Below are 21,151 nucleotides of genomic sequence, written 5' to 3'. Positions count from 1 at the left end.
TAAAAAAACTGTAGAGCAGATCAACAAAACCAAGAGTTGGTTTTTTGAAAAAATAAACAAAATTGATAAATCTCTAGCCAGGCTTCTCAAAAAGAAAAGGGAGATGACCCAAATAGATAAAATCATGAATGAAAATGGAATTATTACAACCAAACCCTCAGAGATACAAACAATTATCAGGGAATACTATGAAAAATTATATGCCAACAAATTGGACAACCTGCAAGAAATGGACAAATTCCTAAACACCCACACACTTCCAAAACTCAATCAGGAGGAAATAGAAAGCTTGAACAGACCCATAACCAGTGAAGAAATTGAATCGGTTATCAAAAATCTCCCAACAAATAAGAGTCCAGGACCAGATGGCTTCCCTGGGGAGTTCTACGAGACGTTTAAAGCAGAAATAATACCTATCCTTCTCAAGCTATTCCAAAAAATAGAAAGGGAAGGAAAACTTCCAGACTCATTCTATGAAGCCAGTATTACTTTGATTCCTAAACCAGACAGAGACCCAGTAAAAAAAGAGAACTACGGGCCAATATCCCTGATGGATATGGATGTAAAAATTTTCAATAAGATACTAGCAAATCGAATTCAACAGCATATAAAAAGAATTATTCACCATGATCAAGTGGGATTCATTCCTGGGATGCAGGGCTGGTTCAACATTCACAAATCAATCAACGTGATACCTCACATTAATAAAAGAAAAGAACCATATGATCCTGTCAATCGATGCAGAAAAGGCATTTGACAAAATTCAGCAACGTTTCTTAATAAAAACCCTCGAGAAAGTTGGGATAGAAGGAACATACTTAAAGATCATAAAAGCCATTTATGAAAAGCCCACAGCTAACATCATCCTCAATGGGGAAAAACTGAGAGCTTTTTCCCTGATATCAGGAACACGACAGGGATGTCCACTCTCACCACTGTTGTTTAACATAGTGTTGGAAGTTCTAGCATCAGCAATCAGACAACAAAAGGAAATCAAAGGCATCAAAATTGGCAAAGATAAAGTCAAGCTTTCACTTTTTGCAGATGACATGATATTATACATGGAAAACCTGATAGACTCCACCAAAAGTCTGCTAAAACTGATATATGAATTCAGCAAAGTTGCAGGATACAAAATCAATGTACAGAAATCAGTTGCATTCTTATACACTAACAATGAAGCAACAGAAAGACAAATAAGAAACTGATCCCATTCACAATTGCACCAAGAAGCATAAAATACCTAGGAATAAATCTAACCAAGATGTAAAAGATCTGTATGCTGAAAACTATAGAAAGCTTATGAAGGAAATTGACGAAGATATAAAGAAATGGAAAAACATTCTCTGCTCATGGATTGGAAGAATAAATATTGTCAAAATGTCAATACTACCCAAAGCTATCTACACACTCAATGCAACCCCAATCAAAATTGCACCAGCATTCTTCTCGAAACTAGAACAAGCAATCCTAAAATTCGTATGGAACCACAAAAGGCCCCGAATAGCCAAAATAATTTTGAAGAAGAAGACCAAAGCAGGAGGCATCACAATCCCAGACTTTAGCCTCTACTACAAAGCTGTAATCATCAAGACAGCATGGTATTGGCACAAAAACAGACACATAGACCAATGGAATAGAATAGAAACCCCAGAACTAGACCCACAAACGTATGGCCAACTCATCTTTGACAAAGCAGGAAAGAACATCCAATGGAAAAAAGACAGTCTCTTTAACAAATGGTGCTGGGAGAACTGGACAGCAACATGCAGAAGGTTGAAACTAGACCACTTTCTCACACCATTCACAAAAATAAACTCAAAGTGGATAAAGGACCTGAATGTGAGACAGGAAACCATCAAAACCCTAGAGGAGAAAGCAGGAAAAGACCTCTCTGACCTCATCCATAGCAATTTCTTACTTGACACATCCCCCAAAGGCAAGGGAATTAAAAGCAAAAATGAACTACTGGGACCTTATGAAGATAAAAAGTTTCTGCACAGCAAAGGAAACAACCAACAAAAGTAAAGGGCAACCAACAGAATGGGAAAAGATATTTGCAAATGACATATCGGACAAAGGGCTAGTATCCAAAATCTATAAAGAACTCACCAAACTCCACACCTGGAAAACAAATAACCCAGTGAAGAAATGGGCAGAAAACATGAATAGACACTTCTCTAAAGAAGACATCTGGATGGCCAACAGGCACATGAAAAGATGCTCAATGTCGCTCCTCATCAGGGAAATACAAATCAAAACCACACTCAGGTATCACCTCACACCAGTCAGAGTGGCCAAAATGAACAAATCAGGAGACTATAGATGCTGGAGAGGATGTGGAGAGGACGTCTCTTGCACTGTTGGTGGGAATGCAAACTGGTGCAGCTGTTCTGGAAAACAGTGTGGAGGTTCCTCAAAAAATTAAAAATAGATCTACCCTATGACCCAGCAATAGCACTTCTAGGAGTTTACCCAAGGGACCCAGGAGTGCTGATGCATAGGGGCACTTGTACCCCAATGTTTATAGCAGCACTCTCAACAATAGCCAAATTATGGAAAGAGCCTAAATGTCCATCAACTGATGAATGGATAAAGAAATTGTGGTTTATATACACAATGGAGTACTACGTGGTAATGAGGAAGAATGAAATATGGCCTTTCATAGCAACGTGGATGGAACTGGAGAGTATGAGGCTAAGTGAAATAAGCCATATAGAGAAAGACAGATACCATATGTTTTCACTCTTATGTGGATCCAGAGAAACTTAACAGGAACCAATGGGGGAGGGGAAGGAAAAAAAAAAAAGAGGTTAGAGTTGGAGAGAGCCAAAGCATAAGAGACTCTTAAAAACTGAGAACTGAGGGTTGATGGAGGGTGGGAGGGAGGGGAGGGTGTGATGGGTATTGAGGAGGGCACCTTTTGGGATGAGCACTGGGTGTTGTATGGAAACCAATTTGACAATAAATTTCATATATTGAAAAAAGTAAAAATAAAACTACTTTAACAATTAACCTTGAATTAAAAAAGGGTCACTGGGAGCAATGTCTCCTAGCCCAGACTTTCCTACCAGCCATTTTAGTCCACTATAACTTGCCCTGTCAGTATTTCTCCTGGATAATAATTTAATAAACCTGCTGGTAAACTGGAGGAACAACTCAACTTGTTCACATTGCTAGTCTCCTTAAAAGCTCCATATGAATATAAAGCGACTGCCTCACTGTCAAGTGAGTCCTCCCTTAAGAATAAACAATAAGACTTTCACAGAAGATGGCAAAATAGGAAGATCCTAGGCTCACCTCGTCCACAGATATACCTAGATAACACCCACATCAGTGTAAATAAATGAGAAAACAACCCAAAGATTGGCAGAACAGACTCTCCAGCTAAATGTAGAGAAGAGACCACATGAAAGAGGAAAGGAAGGGTGGAGACAAGGTGAGGAGCCAAAATGACCCATAGGACCATTCCTGGGAGGGAGGAACATTGAAGGGTTGGAGAGGGGAGAGAAGCAGACCCCATACCAGGCACCGCAGGCATGGGGGACCCACACTGGGAAGATGAATCCCCATAACATTTGGCTTTGAAAAACAAAAGGGGTTAACTTCACAAGTTCTTACAATCAGTGAGGCTTAACACCTGGAACTTTAAAAATCAGAAGGGCAACAGGAAACCAAATCACCATCCTTAAAGATATAGCATAACAGCACCACTGAGATACAATATAGAAGCGGCAGTTAAAGAACAAACAAACAAGCAAGCAAAAAAACAAAAGACATGTAGGGTATACAGAGGGAGATCTTTTTACTAATCTCAGAGCATGTGAGGGATGGGCAGGGATGTTTGGGAAAAGTCTCCAAGAACAAAACAGCTGGTAGGCACCTTTTCCATTCCCCAGCCCCCAGCCTAGACACACAAACACCTGTGGGTATAGCATGAACACTCTCCACCTAGCTAGTTAACAGTGTGACTCAACCCATGCTCTTCTGCTGACTAGCACCCAGCCCAACCTGGCCTCAGCCAAATTTTCAAAAGTAGTTACAGGTCCCCATCCACAGTATACCAGCATAAACTTCCCTAACACAAAAAGCCCCATCCTAGATTCCTCTGTGGGCCCACCACCCCAATACACCCTCAGCAGGAGTCCAACCAAAGCAGTGCAACAAGCACAGCAGGGTGCAAGCAGCCCCAGCAGAAGTAAGCACCACCTCCAAAGTGGCTTCTGCCCAAGAACAAGGGGGAAAAAAAGACATGGGTTTGACTGTAGCCCCAGCAGTGGGCAGGGCAGATGTGAGTCTGACTGAAGATCCAACCCACCAACAAAAGCTTCTCATGAGACAACCCAGGGAGAACCCCTAGAGTATGGTAGGAACGCAGCTCTGAAAAACATCTGGTCTGACCTAACTCAAGCCCCAGATTGGCCCACTAACAACACAGGGACCAAATCTTGCCCACAACAGGCAAAAAGCACAATTGCAGACAACTGACTAATGGCAAATGTGGCTCAGCCATAATAGTAGGACACATGCAACACACATAGGAGACACACCTGAAGTTCCAGATTCTAGTGAACATAGGACGTTGTATTATAGAGCATTCCAGGCCTCTTCTTTATAAGGTCACTACTTTCAAAAAAGGCAATATAGCTGACTTTTCTAACACAGAGAAACAGACACACAGAGTTAGGCAAAATGAGGAGACAGAGGTATACGTCCCAAATTAAAAAAGACAAAATCCCAGAAGGACAGCTAAATGAAATGGAAATAAGTAATATGCCTGATAGAGAATTTAAAGTAATAGTCATAAAGACACTCACTAGACTTGAGGAAACAGTGGAGGACCTCAGTGAAACCCTCAACAAGATAGAAAACATAAAAAAGAGACAATCAGAGATGATGAACTCAATAACAGAATTAAAAAACCACAAAAATCGGGGTATCTAGGTGTCTCAGTCAGTTAAGCAACCATCTATTGATTTTGGCTCAGGTCATGATCTCATGGTTCATGAGTTCAGTCCCCATATTGGGCTCTGTGCTGCTAGCACAGAGCCCGCTTGGGATTCTCTATCTCTCTCTCTCCCCTTCCATCACTCTCTCTCTCTCTCTCTCTCAATCTCAAAAATAAACAAATAAGCTTAAAAATGTACACAAAAGTAGTAGGAATAAAAAGTAGACTAGAGGAAGCAGAAAAACAGATTAGCAACCTGGAGGACAGAGAAATGGAAAGCAATCAAGCTGAACAGGAGAAAGAAAAAGTATAAAAAACGAGACTAGGTTATGGGAAATATGCAACTCCCATCAAATGTAATAGCATTTGCATTATAGGGATCCCAAACGGAGGAGAGAAAAGGGGACAGAAAATTTATTTGAAAGAATAATAGCTAAAAACTTCCCAAATCTGGAGAAGGAAACAAAATCCAGATCCAGGGTATGCAAAAAGCCCTCAATGAAATCAACCTAAGGAGATTCACACCAAGACATATAGTACTTAAAAGGGCAAAACACAGTGATAAGGAGAGAGCTTTTAAAGCTCCAAGAAAAACAAAACAGTTACATGTGTAGGAAACCCCATAAGTCTATCAGCTGACTTTTCAGCAGAAACTCTGCAGGCCAGGAGGGAGTGGCTTGATATATTCAAAGTGCTGAAAGAAAGAAACTTGCAACCAATAATACTCTACCCAGCAAGGCTATCATTCAGAATAGAAGGAGGGAGAAAGCCTTTCCAAGACAAACAAAAATGAAATAAATTCATCACCACTAAGCCAGTTTTGGAAGAAACCTTAAATATAACTCTTTGAGTGGATCAGAAAGACAGTAAGAAGGAGTAAGAAAAGTAGAAAGCACAAAAGCAGTAAAGTATATATCTATAAAAATTAGGCAAGGGAGTCACAAAATAAAAGGATGTAAGGTATAACACCATATACCTAAAACATGAAGTGGGGAGGAAAAGTCAAAACTTATTGCTTCTAGAATGTGTTCAAACTTAAGTGATTATAACTTAGTATAGACTGCTATATACATAAGATGTTATATATACACCTAATTAGTAACCACAAATCAAAAACTGGTAACATATGTGCAAACAATAAAGAGAAAGTAATATAAGTATATCACTAAAGAAAAGCCAACCAACCATTAGAGAAGAAAGCAAGAGAAGAAAGGAACAGAGAAGAACTACAAAACCATAAAACAAGTATCAAAATAGCAATAAATACATACCTATCAATAATTACTTAGCTGTAAATGGTCTAATTGCATCAATTAAAAGACATAGGTAGTGGAATGGATAACAAAGACAGACCCATCTATATGCTGCCTAGAAGAGACCCATTTCAGACTGAAAGACACATGCAGATTGAAAGTGAAAGGATGTAGGAGTGTCTGGGTAGCTCAGTTGATTAAGCATCCAGTTCTTGATTTCAGCTCAGGTCATGATCTCATAGTCATGAGACCAAGCCCCACATCAGGCTCTGCACTGTGCATGGAGCCTGTTTAAGGTTCTCTCTCTTCTTCTCCCACTGCCCCTCCCACACTCATGCTCACTTTCTCAAAAAAAAAAGAAAGAAAGAAAGAAAGAAAGAAAGAAAGAAAGAAAGAAAGAAAGAAAAGAAAAGAAAGTGAAAGGATGGAAAGCACTTATGCAAATGGAAATAAATAGAAAGCTGGAGTAGCAATACTTATATTGAACAAAATAGACTTCAAAACAAAGACTGTAACAAGAGTCAAAGAAGGACACTACCTAATCATAAAGGAATCAAACAAAAGGTATAATAATTATAAATATTTATGCACTCAACATGGAAGCAATCAAATACATATAGCAGCTAATAATAAACATAAAAGAAGTCACTGATAGTAATACAGTAATAGTAGAGGACTTTAACACCCCACTTAGATTGATGGATATAGGTCATCCAGACAGAAAATCAACAAGGAAGTAATGGCTTTGAATGACACATTGGACAACATGGATTCAACAGATATATTCACAACATTCCATTCTAAAACAGCAGAGTACACATTCAAGTGCAAGTGGAACATATCCAAAACAGATGACATGTTAGGCCACAAAACAAATCTCAACAAATGAAAAAGATCAAAGTGATACCATGCACCTTTTCTGACCACAATGCTACGAAACTAGAAATTAACCACATAAAACATGTGGAAAGGACACAAATACGTGGAAATTAAATAACATGCTACTGAACAATGAATAAGTCAATAAAGAAATCAAAGGAAATTTTAAAAAGTACGTGGAGACAAATGAAAATAAAAACATAATGGTCCAAACTCTTTGGGATGCAGCCAAAGCTGTTCTAAAAGGGAAGTTTATAGCAATATAAGCCTACCTCAAAAAGCAAAAAAATCTCAAACAATCTAAACTTACAACTGAAAAGCTAGGAAAAGAACAAACAAAACTCAAAAGCAGTAGAAGGAAGGAAATAATAAAAATCAGAACAGAAATAAATGAAGAACTAAAACAAAGAAACAAAAAACCAATAGAATAGATCAATGAAACCAAGAGCTGGTTCTTTGAAAAGATCACCAAAATTGATGAACATTTAGAGATTCATCAAAAAAAGAGAGAAAGAGAGGACTCAAATCAAAAATGAAAGACGAGAAATAATTGACACCACAGAAATACAAAGGATTATAAGAGAATACCATGAAAAATTATATGCCAACAAATTGGACAGCCTAGAAAAAAAAAATGGATGAACTCCTAGAAACACATAACCTCCCAAAACTGTATCAGGAAAAAACAGAACATTTGAGAAGATCAACTATCAGCAATGAAACTGAATCAGCAATCAGAAAACTCCCAACAAACAAAAGTCCAGGACCGATGGTTTCATAGCTGAATTGTACCAAACATTTAGAGTTAATACCTATTCTTAAACTTTTCAAATATATATATATATATATATATATATATATATATATATATATATACATATATATATATATATATATATATATATATATGGAGCTTCTATAAGCTATAAGGCCCTCATTACACTGTTACCAAAACCAGATAAAGACACCACAAAAAAGAGAACTATAGGCCAATGTCTGATGAACACAGTAGCAAAAAAACTTCAACAAATTATCTGCAAGTTGAATCCAACAATACATTAAAAAAAACCATTCACTATGGTCAAGGGGAATTTATTCTTGGGATGCAAGGGTGATTCAATATTAGCAAATCAACCAATACTATACATAATATCAATAAGAGAAAGATAAAAACAGATGCAGAAAAAGTATTTGACAAAGTACAACATCTATTCATAATAAAATCTTCAACAAAGTAGGTTTAGAGGGAATGCACCTCAACATAATAAAAGCCACATAGGAAAAACCCACAGCTAACACCATACTGAATGGTGAAAAACTGAGATCTTTCCTCCTAAAGATAGGAAAAAGACAAGGATGTCCACTCTCACCACTTTTATTCAACATAGTACGGGAAGTCCTAGCCACAGCAATCAGACAAGAAAAAGAAACAAAAGTCATCCAATTGGTAAGGAAGAAGTAAAATATTTACTATTTGCAATGACATGATAAGATATATAGAAAATCCTAAAGACTCCACCAAAAAACTACTAGAACTGATAGTGAAATCAGTTAAGGTCACAGGACACAAAATCAATATAAAGAAATCCATTGAATTTCTACACACTAATAATGAAGTAGCAGAAAGAGAGAAATTAAGAATAAAATCCCATTTACAATTGCACCAAAAACAATAAAATACCTAGAAATAAACTTAACCAAGGATGTGAAAGACCCATACTCTGAAAACTATGAAATACTGGTGAAAGAAATTGAAGATGACATAAATTTCAGAAAGATATTCCATACTCATGGATTGGGACAACAGATATTGTTAAAATGTCCATACTACCCAAAGCAATCTACAGATTTAACTCAACCCCTATCAAAATAGCAATAGCATTTTTTCACAGAACTATTAGAAATAATCTTAAAATTTGTATGGAAATGCAAAAGACCCCAAAAGCCAAAGCAATCTGGGAATAAAAACAAAAAACTGAGGTATCACAATCCCAGAGTTAGAAAAGCTATAGTAAACCAAAACAGTATGGTAATAGCATAAAAATAAACACACAGGTCAACGGCTCAGAATACAGAGTCCAGAAAAAAAAGCCCGCAATTATATGGTCAATTAATCTTTGACAAAGGAGACCAGAATATGCAACAGGAAGAAAACAGTCTCTTGAACAAATAGTGCTAGGGAAACTGGATAGCTACAGGCAAAAGAATGAAACTGGACCACTGTCTCACATCATACACAAAAATAAATTCAAAATGGATTAAAGATCTAAATGTGAGACCGGAAATCATAAAAATCCTAGAAGAGAGCAGAGGCAGTAATTTCTCTGACATCAGTCATAGCACTATTCTTATAGGTAAGACTCCAGAGGTGAGGGAAACAAAAGCAAAAAATTGGGACTACATCAAAATAAAAAGCTTCTGCACAGCAAAAGAAACAATCAACAGAAATACAAGACAATGTACTGAATGGCAGGATATATTTCTGACACATCCAAAAAGTGGTTTTACCCAAAATAAATAACTTATACAACTCCACGCTAATAAATAAATAAATAAATAATCCAATTAAAAATGGGCAGAACACATGAATAGAGATTTCTCCTATGAATACATACAGATGGTCAACAGACTCATGAAAAAATACCCAATATCATTCATCATCAGGGAAATGCAAATCAAAATGAGACTATCACCTCATAGCTGTCAGAATAGCTACAACAAAAAACACAACAAACAACAAGTGCTGGCAAGGATGTGGGGAAAAATGGAACCCTCATGCACTGTTGGTGGGAATGCAAAATGGGGCAGCCACTGTGGAAAACAGTATGGAAGCTGCAAAAAAGAAATTAAAAATAGAATTACCATATGATCTAGTAATTCCACCACTGGGTATTTATCTAAAGAATATGAAAATACTAATTCAAAAAGATATATGCCTATTTTTACTGCAGCATTATTTACAATAGCCAAATTATACCACTTATTTTATTATTTTTAAATGTTTAATTCCAATAGAATTAACATACAGTGTTAGATTTTTTCAGGTGTACAATATAGTGATACAACAATTCCATACATTACTCAGAGCTCATCATAAGCGTACTCTTAATCCTCTTCACCTGTTTCACCCATTCCCTAAGTGTTCATCAATAGATGAATGGATAAAGAAGATGTGGGGTGTGTGTGTGTGTGTGTGTGTGTGTGTGTGTGTGTACAGACACACAATGGAATATTACTAAGCCTAAAAAGGAATGAAATCTTGCCATTTGCAACAACATGGACAGATCTAGAGGGCATAATGCTAAATGAAATAAGTCAGAGAAAGACAAATACCATGATTTCACTTAGATGTGGAATTTAAGAAACAGAACAAGAAAGAGACAACCCAAAAAAATGGACTGTTAAATATAGAGAACAGGTGGTTGACGGGTTGGGGGGGGGGGGTGTGTGAAACAGGTGAAGAGGATTAAGAGTACACTTATTGTGATGAGCTCTGAGTAATGTATAGAATTGTTGTATCACTATATTTTACACCTGAAACATATCTAACACTGTATGTTAATTCTATTGGAATTAAAATTTTTTAAATAATAAGTGATATATTACTACACACATAAGCACACAAGACTCCAAAACTATAGGCTTTGAACTGCTGCTGAACATTAAGTTTCTCATAGCACCTACAGGGTTAATAGTGTGCTGTTATTTCATTGCATTTAAGCTAGCTGGGAGTTTTCAGCAAAATAGAACATTCCTTTAGTTCAGATTCAAGTAACAAAGACTACACAAATAAAGATTACATAATTTCACAGCTACATAGTGTCAACATATTTTTTAAAAAAGACATGAAAAGGTGCTAAGCAGAAGTTCACTGATACATGGCAAGCAGCATGGATTTCAAAGGTTTTCCTTTGAATCTATATCTCACTAATTAGTGTGGCAATAGGAATTTGTCATAATCAGTGTGGATTACAAATATTCCAACATCGTCAGCCTTTCAACGGGTCACAAACATTACTAAAGGAGGTCAAGTTCTGTTCAAAAGCTGCCTCTGCTCCTGTAGTCCAGTCCATTGGTCGACAGAACCAATATTTGCCTCCTAGAACTTAGGTCCAGAGTTTTATATACAAGTCAAGGATAAAAAGCAGTGATATTTACATAAACTTTCTTGATATAATCTGGAAGACTCAAAGCTCACACTACCTATTCTAGCAAAAGCATGTGACAAAATTTCTTCAACACCACTGAAAATACTGCATCTCAATAACCTTCTTTATTTCTTAATCTTTTCAGTTCAGCTAAGTTTTCTTTTGGAGTAAGGGCTATTCATGAATCTACCTGTCAGAGTGTCTTCAGCATTCTTTTGCGGGCTAAGACACCTTATCACCCAACTGCTCCAGCCACAGTTCTGCCATCTCCCTTCTGTCCCACCCTCTTGTACAGTAGCCAAGATCTGGAGACTTGTATCTAAATTTTAAAATGAAAAAATAATAAGGGAACTTTCTGCCATGATGAAAATATTCGATATCTTGGTTTGAGCGATACAAAGAACTTTCAGAACTCATCGAAATAAACAATATCTATGCTTTCTTCATATGTAAACTATACCTCAATTTTTCTACATGAGCAAATAGCCTTGATACTCATTAAAAAATTCTCTGTGGTAGGTCTGATTTTATTTTCCTCAATGGAACACCCAGTTCCCAGGGCAAAGCTGAAAGAAGCCCTATTTTCAGGGTGGGCTCTGTAGAAAGTGTTTGTGATGAAGGTTCTTGAAGAGAAATCCTATGACTTAGGCAGTACTCAACTCCAGAGATGACACCACATCTGAGATGAAAATGGCTAGTGCAAAGGTTTGTCATGTCTTCCCTCCAAAATGCCTAATCTTCACATACAGAATATTATGACTCCTTAGACATGGTAGAAGTAACTTCTGATGAAAACCCAGCCTTCTAACACTCAAAAGAGTCTTAGGAGAAGGTGTAAGTAAGGATCTAACTCTAACATTGCTGCCATTCAAGGACCTGCCATTACCAGAAGGCCTGCCTCTCATTCTACTTTCAAGTAATGGCAAGAACTCATTGAGCACTGTCTACGTGCTAGATGTAGTTCTAAATACTTGACTTGTATTAACTTACTTAATCTTCACATTTTCTTTGTTATGGAGAAGAGCAAAAGGGCAGAAGGTAGTTGGAATGATTGCCTTACCTACCATGACAACTTGATTTTTCTCCTTTCCTACCATTTCCTCATGGAATTCAAAGAAATGGGGAATAAACATGATCTCTGGAGGGCAAGGGAAGAATGGAAACAGGAAAACAAAAGCAGCCAGGCACACAGGTCACTCTCATAGTTAAAATTGGAAGGAATCCCTGAGGTGGCACATGAAGGGCAGAGAAGTGAGTGTACTCTACCTTGTGGGTACAATTTTTGTAGAGAATTTAAAAAAATAATAAAACTGAATAAACTGTTTATCTACTTTGTATTATCACCATGTGCTGACAACTCTAAACAATGTCAGTGAGAAGCTACTGTTTCCCAAAAAAATCACTAGTTGGTCTAAATTCTAAACAATTATTATAGTTTCTGTTGAGTTTTGACTTTAATATTCAAGACTCAAATTAGTACATTTTTAAATTATTCTTTAATAGATATTGTACTATTCTTGAAAGTGAATTTAGAAAACTGTTAGGTATGCAGTCAGTCCTCAACATACAGACTCAGCTACAAACATTTGTTTTGAGAGTAAGTTGGTAATAGTTCAGTATCTTTTAAGCTTACTTTGGGTACAATTAAACTCTCCAACCCCATGGTATTAAATATTTCTTTATTTACGTACTAGATTCAAAATAAATAGTGATAGCAATGAGATTGTAAAGGCAAAGAAACAGAACTTGAAATACTTTAATTTGTCATTCTGTGTAAGCCCTTGGATATTTTTCTTTTTTGGAACTTTTGGAAAAAACAATTCATTCAATCCAGTATCACTTCCCTGTTGGTAAACACTGCAGAATGTAGGTGTAACAATGAAAAGGTTTTCCCCGGGGAAGTTAAAGCTATGCCCACAGTAAAGACACAAAAGAAAATATGGAACAAGAGATCAGCTCAAATTTTATTCTCTCTTCCATGAGTTTTTCTTCTTCTCTGTTATCTTTTTTCCTGGTGTAAAGCTTTAAATGAGATTAGCCAGAAACAAAACTATTTACAAACAACCAGAATCAGCCTTAAATGATATAGAGTGAGACATCAAGATTTAAAATTGATTCATTTAGATCTTAAACAGTTTAAGGGCATTAACCATGCAAAAATAAAAATATAAGGAAATGGGTATTTCCTAGAAAAAACAAAAGAATCAAATTTTGAAGAACGCCAATGGAGACCACAAAAGATATTGGTCTTACATTGCCAAAAGCAATTAAACAATAATATCTGAATCCCTCATTTTCACCAAGAACTGGACATTATTCTAAAAACATGGATCAATGTCCTCTTTTGTTCAGCCTTTTTAAATAATTTTTGCAGAAAAATCACAACTGTATAAATTCTTACCAGAAATAATAGAGATTTCTGGTGAATTTTCTAGTTTAGATATTTTAGTGGAAATGTTTCTACTGAGAAATATATGAAAGCCACTAGAAACGTGCCTGAAGAAAAAATAGACATGAACAGTACTGCCCTTCTTATAATACTGTCACTGGGATACTTATGAATTTCTATAGAACTTGGCCTTATGTATAAGACTTTTCCTAAGTATGTGCATATCTGTTGTTTCAAATGAAAAAAAAAAAAAACCTCAAATTAGGTTTAATCAAAAGTATTCTCCTATCAATTATGAGTAAAGATAAGTTGACAAATCTGGTTATACTATTAAACATGAATATGCAAAGAAGATATATTTGTCATAGACATTTGTAGAAGTTAAGGATGAAAAATAGAAACTAATATTATTATTGATTACAGTTTCAAAATATAAGGATTTTTCCTTTCATCATAAAAATACATTAATTAAAAGTGTTAATCCATTACTTTTTCCTACTTGGTAGCATAATACTTGGGTTAATTTGCTTGCATGATTACATACACATACATCAAGAAATAAAATTTTTACTGTGTCTTCTGGCTATTATTATTATTCAGATGAATAATTAGTTCAGTATAGAGAAGAGAGATTTTTTTTAACAAACGATCTCCTGCGAGTGTCAAATATACTACATACATCATCACCGGAGCAAAGTATAAAAAGGGAGTTGAAGAAAGTGAAAGGGGAAGGGGAACTGTGGATAGCCCTGTGGTCTGCTCCAGATCATCACCCAAACGCTCATGGTCAAAGTCAGTGGTGGTTCCAAAATTTCTATGTAGAAGAAATTTTCTTAGAAGTGGCCATCTATTTGGAAGGGAAGTCAGAGGCCATGTCTAAGGCTGATTTTTTTTTTTTTTTTAGCAAGAGCAGTAACTTTACTTGTATGTTTATTTGGAGGCACTAGAGGTAGGGGAGGGACAGGTGGGTAACAGGAGTCAAAAAGCCAGCCCTTCTTGATTACTGCTGAGTGACAGCATGGAGGTGTACTAACCGCACAGGACTGGAGATCAGAGAACCTGGACAATATCCAGTTACGTCATGTGATCATAGGCAAGTTTTAACTCTCAGTCTCCTCACCTGAAAAATGAGGGGGTGGTCCTAGATGGTCTCTCAAGCCTCTGCCAACCATAACATTCAATGGTTATGACTCATTTGCCATAGCAGTTTTAAACCATGGATGGCCCTACATTTGTGCCAAATTTTCAATGCATCAAAGTGAAGAGACAAACAGCCACCGAGCCAGAGACTATGAGTTAATGGCCAAGTCACATTTGGATAACTGAGAAAGTATCAGGTTCCTGTTTAAGGGACCAGGTGTTTTACATAGTGTGTGTTGTTCTTCCATAAACGTTGGCTTCTTAGATCATGTCTACATTCACAAGTCCTTGTGTAAACTGTGTCACTATCAACTGCAACAAACACTAAAGTTTTCTCTTTCTGTGCCACCTGGAACTCCTTTAATCCCAATGGGCAAAATTGCGTATAAGTAATTTTTAAAATTGCTGCATATCAATCTAGTTTACACAACAAATATTTCCATATGGGCAGGAACCAGTTTTCTGGGATTTGTAGGACAGGCCAAATCTTGGAGTTGTCTTTTAAATCAAAAACCAAATGTGGAGTGAGCTCATTCACTGGAACTTCGTTAAGGAGAATTCATTTCACTTCCTTGGCATAAATTAAGCTGTAGTGAGCTAGTGAAAGATTCCACCACCTTTCACTGAGATGGTAAATTGAGCTCTTCAGTGGAGGTCAGAGTAAGACCTAGGTCCTCCGGAGAATGTGAAGGAAGTGGGACCCAATGGGGGGTGGGGGTGGGGGGGTGTTGGTCTCCTGGGTGGAAGCCAGGAGGAGAATCACAGTGGCCACAGTGAGCCTGCAGGCCTACATCCTTCAGTGGGAGAAAAACTGGTGAGAATCTCTGTCAGCGTAGAATCCTGTCTACGCTGCAGTGGAGGAAAGAAGAGAAGAATCCATGACTACCATCACAGCCCTCTTCTCAGACTGGAGACACCCTCAGTCAAAGGCAAGAAGTAGCCTGCCAGCTTCTGGAAACAGCCTTCATTACCAGCTCCTTTTCTCAGTGAACCCTTTGAACATGGCAGTTCTATGGGATTCTTTCTCAGACCTTTATGCCCTTCAGACTCCCCATTACCTCACAAAGAAGCTCCCTCACTCCCATGTCTGTAGTCAGGCACCGTCTGCGTGCTGCCAAATCCTGGCACCACTCCTCAGCGGAGACCACCCTCCTATGGGCTAGACCCCAACACCCATCAGCTTACTGCACTCTCCACTTGAACATCTCTTAGACGTCCCCAAACCCTATCTGAATCCAAGTTACATATCTCTACTCTCACACATGCTCTGTTGTCCTCTCAGAAAATGCCACCCAAACCCTCCCACTCGCCTGGCTTCAGAAACCTGAAAGTCAACCTCAATTGCCCTTGCAAGCCAATCCAATTAGTCCGAGCACTGTATACATTTCATTTCCTCATAGTCCCACATCTGTTTTTCCCTCTCCATTCCTCACATTTGCCTGGAAACTCCCAATAGGTACCCAGCTGTTTCATCTTGTTCCTTCCAATCAGCCCTCCATGTCCTTGCAGAATGAGCTTCCAAAAACACAAATACGATCTGTTTACTATCCTGCTTAAAACCCTTTGATGATGCCAAAAGAAATTCATAAGGCAAATGACAAAATGGGAGAAATACATGAAGCACATGTGATAGAGTTACTATCCCTCACATAGGCAGAACATTGGTGAGAAGACCAATGATGCAACGGAAAGATGGGCAAAGGCTATAATCAATAAACCTATGAAAAGTTTTGTGAGCTCTAGTTGCCATACATAAATCAAAACAACAATGAGATTCTATTTTTTCACCTCTAAGAGTGGCAAAAACAAAGAAGATTGAGAACATCTAAGACTGAGAAGGCATGTGGATTTACAGACTTGCATATGTGGTCACAACCTTTATGAAGAGTAGTCTGACAGTATATAAATTTAAAAAGAAAAAGAACTTTAGGACCAGCTATCACACCTAGGACTCTTTCCAACAAAAAGAAAAGCACTAATATGTAAGGATGTCGTATAAAAAACAAATAAAAAATCAAACAAGTCAAAGGCGGGGGGAGGACAGAAACAGACTCCTAACTACAGAGAACAGATGGTGGTCAGACAGAAGGGGACATAGTGAAGGGGCTTAAAAGAGGTACAAACTTCCAGTCATAAAATAAGTAAGTCACAGGGATAAAAAGGACAGCATAGGGAATACAGTCAATAATATTGCAGTAACTTTGGATTGTGACAGAAGCTTACGGTGGTAAGCATTTCATAATATATAGAACTGTCAAAACACTATGTTGTATACCCAAAATTAATATTGTATGTCAACTATATTTCAATTAAAAATAAAAACACTTTTTAAGTATATTTATTTGTTTTGAGAGACAGCACATGCGGGCATGCACATGAGCAGGGACGGGGCAGAGAGAATCCTAAGCAGGCTCTGTGATGTTAGCATGGAGCCCAAGGTGGGGCTCAATCCACAAACCATGAGATCACGACCTGAGCAGAAATCAAAAGTCTAACACTTAACCAACTGAGCCACCCAGGTGCCCCCCCACCCAAAATTTTTTAAAATATTTATTACAGTATTTGTAACAGCAAAAAACTAGAAACAACCTGAGTGACCATCAATAGAACAGCCAAATACATTCATATTATGGAACAATACTATGCAGCAACTTAAAAGAACGAATCAGATCTAAGTGTGTTACCATGGAAGGTATCCATAATGCATTTTTAAAAAGGAAAAGCAGATTATGAAGATGTATAGCATTATTCTATTTTTATAAAGACTAAGCAGTCATGTACATTTGCATACATTTGTTTTAAAAGAAAAATGTTAAAGGGTATGTACCACGGGGGAAATGGAGGTGGGGCCTAGGAGAAGAGATTTTGTTTTTTCTTTATACACCTCAGATTGTTTTATATTCCTTTCTCCTTATTCCAGGACACTGCTTATTTTCTTCATGGCATGCCATCATCACAGTCCATAACTAATTTTTTATGTTTACTTCTAACATGGGTTTTGTCAATCTCCTTCCAACAAAGAAGAAACTTCCTGGAGACCCCGACCCATACCCATTTTGGTAACCGCTATGTCCTCAGCACCACACAGGACCTGGTACTTTAAATTACTTATGTATGTTAAATTGACTTATGTAACATAAAAAGAAATTAAAAAGTCAAACTCAGTAATAGCTATTTACAGTTTCTGGAACAAAAGCTCAGAGCATATTCATCATCTGTCTCCTGGCTTCCTTACAGCCTCATCTCCCATCTCCCCACACAGTGGGCCCCCCATTCTTCCCCAGGAGGTAGGGTGCACAACACAGCTTAGATGGGAATTAGAGGATCCCCTCTTGAGAATGGCAGCAACAAGAGCTATGCTGCCAGTTACCAGCTCTGAGACCTTGGGAATATCACTTATAAAATGAACATAACCACATTAACCCTTTTACAGAGTTATTAGGATACAATGAGATAGCATGCACGAATGTAGAGTGTAAACTTTAAAGATCTGTACAGATTGTCAGTTTTATTATATTGATAGACTTGATGTCACATTTGTTTCTCTAAATCAAATATGATCTCTATCAGATGCCACTGAATGGCAAGAAATGCAATTTCTGTTATTACTGGTGTTCCCTTCCATTGCTTTCAAGATCATTCAGAGGTGCCAAGGGACTTTTCCTGGTCCTCATATTTGGAGAGAGCCCTCTCATCATCGTCCATACCATTCTCTGTAAATATGCTTAAGGTCCAAGCTCAAGAAGTCCTCATAAGGACAGGTGGCTTAGCATTTCCAGGCCAAGCTGGGACATGCGGTTTTGCCTCAGCTAGCACCTCTGGCATCTGGAGGCCAAGCTGCTCAGGTAAACCACGAGGCTCTCCCTGTTCACAGCTGAAGGGCCCGCAGGCTGGCACTAGTTCCCCCCTTGGGAAATAGTTCTCCTTTTCCCAAGCTGCCCACCATCTCCACCCTGCCAACATGCTTTCTTTTCTCTCTGAAAGAACATAACATAATCTCTTCACAGAGGGTCTTCAAGCAACTTCTGAGACCCCCAAAATGAGGTATCAAAAAGGTCTTACTTTCTTGGAGTCAAGATATGGACAAAGCACAATGAACAGTGCTTGAAATTAACCGGCCACTTTATTGTTACCAAATCAATAATCAGCATGGAGGAATAAGAGCAACCTACTACTATGCAGTTAACTACAATGCCTGTAAAAGCTTTCTGTTAAATGATTCCCAAAACTATAGCTTAAGAATTTGAAAAGGAGCCTTGAGAGGGCTCATCTAATCCAGAGCATAAAGTAACTCCTTCCAATATTCTTGCTACAGTTATTAGGGTAGAAAGAAAACCCCACATGCAAGTCTGACTAGATGGTTCTGTTTGTAAAATAAAGTTTAAATTCACTGAAGAAATCTGCTGTCTTGGGTGATCCATTTTCCAAGATGGAACTTTTGCTTTAGAAGTTTCCTGTAGACTTTTCTTTACACCCCCCTTACACTTAAGCTTACTGTATCAGCTGTCCTCTAGGAGAGTCTGTGATAGGTCTCTGCTCTCTGTGAGCTGCAGTAACATTGTCAGCACTCCAAGAATTTTCAGTCAAGGTGCTGGTATCTTCAATACTAGAGTCCTTTGTTTAATGAATGCACTATCCAGGGGCTCACCTGCCTTGGGACCTCATGCAAGGCCTTGCTACCTGCTACTATGCACACTGTTCTTCTTTCCATGACATTTCACCACTGTTCTGACAGCCAAGGTTATTACTGCTTCCTTTCAGGTTCACAGTGCTTTTTTCATGTCACACCTCCCCCACAGATTCAGGTAGGAAGTTGTGATACACAAGTGAGTCTAGATGCCCTAGAACCAGAACTTAACTGAATCTGGGAGCAGCTCTCTTGCCTACTGCCCAATGGGTATGCGGCTACCACAATGTCCCAGCCATGTGATGTTGCCAAAAGCACAAACTGGTCAAATTTCATATGCTTTGTCTGCAAAATAGGAGAGTAACACCACCCATCTTAAAGCAAGGCAGCTGGTCCAAAAGACTGCAGAATCAACCACATGATACGACATACAATAATGCTTCCACAGATAGAATCTCATGAGATTCCTTCTAGCTCTAAAATGTAATACCCTGTTTGGGAGTATTCTTTTGTATGGGTCTTAGTTTACTCTAGAGTAAAAAAGTAATAACAATAATCCCTGCTTGAACCACGAGATCATTGAAAGGAGGATCAAATAAAATAAACCATCAAATATATTTTGAAAAGTACAAAGTTTTGTCCAAATGTGAGATATTGTTTTTTAATGACTAGTCCTCTCTTTGATGATTGATAAGCAAATAAAAATAAAAATAACCATAGCTGTTTTCATACAACTGAACTTCAGCCTGTTTACCTTATTTACAAAATTATTTCTTGGTCAAAAGACTGTTATTCTGAATTATCAAATAAAATATTTATGTAACTTTAGACAGCTCCATTACCCCCATACAATTTTAGTCAAAGCAAGAGAGGGAAGAAATGTGCTTAATTATTCCATTCTTTTCCTGGATTATAGGATGGTCTAACTCTAAGATTTTCATCTAAGGTAAGGAAATACTTATAATCTATATCTTCTTACATCAACATATGCACTTTATCATAATTACTTCCTCTAGTTTGAAATTTGGGTGCAAAATCAGGTGACATTCAAATCTGGACTATATTAAATACCTTTGGGTTTGATTGAGTCGGATTTGTAAACAAATGACTTTCCTAAAAACATGAAGTCATATAAAATCTTTTACTATTAATGCCTTGTTCTCTTCTGACACCATAAATAAACCTCATTTCCCCTCAAGGATTAGTGAGAAAAGCACATTTTGAAAAATCTCTCTTTCTGCAAAGATATTAGGTAATTGCTACCCGCTGCCTTGTACTCGCTTCTCTTTAGCTCCTAATGAAGAAAGTAAACAATGTTTCAAGTCAAGCGTGTCTTGGAGCTCAGTGTTTTAAACTGACTTCTACTATCTTGGCATTTCTACAAGGTCTGTAACATGATTTACAATGAAACTGGCTGTGGTGAGCAGCTTAATCTCTACCAATGCCAGATAAAATCAGCCTTGCAATATTTTAACATTGTCTGCTATTACTTCTGATCCACTCTCCTTTCTAGCTTCCTATCATTTTTATTTGGCTACCATAAGAGCCTCCATTAACCCTAGACTGGGCATTCTGATTTCTTTCTTTTCTTTTCTCATCCAGTACACATTTATGGTGTCTGCTGTGGGCAGCACACTAAATCCATTTCTGTAAGATCTAGAAAGATCACAAAGATCAGCCGCTCAGTGTCACAGGGAAAATCTAATGCCCCACACAGTCAAAAGCAATGAGAAATACAAATTGTGAAATGGTATTTGCAACATGGAA

This window comes from Felis catus, chromosome F2, assembly GCF_018350175.1.
Source record: "Felis catus isolate Fca126 chromosome F2, F.catus_Fca126_mat1.0, whole genome shotgun sequence".
Classification (NCBI taxonomy): Eukaryota; Metazoa; Chordata; class Mammalia; order Carnivora; family Felidae; genus Felis; species Felis catus.
This window is presented reverse-complemented; position numbering follows the sequence as displayed.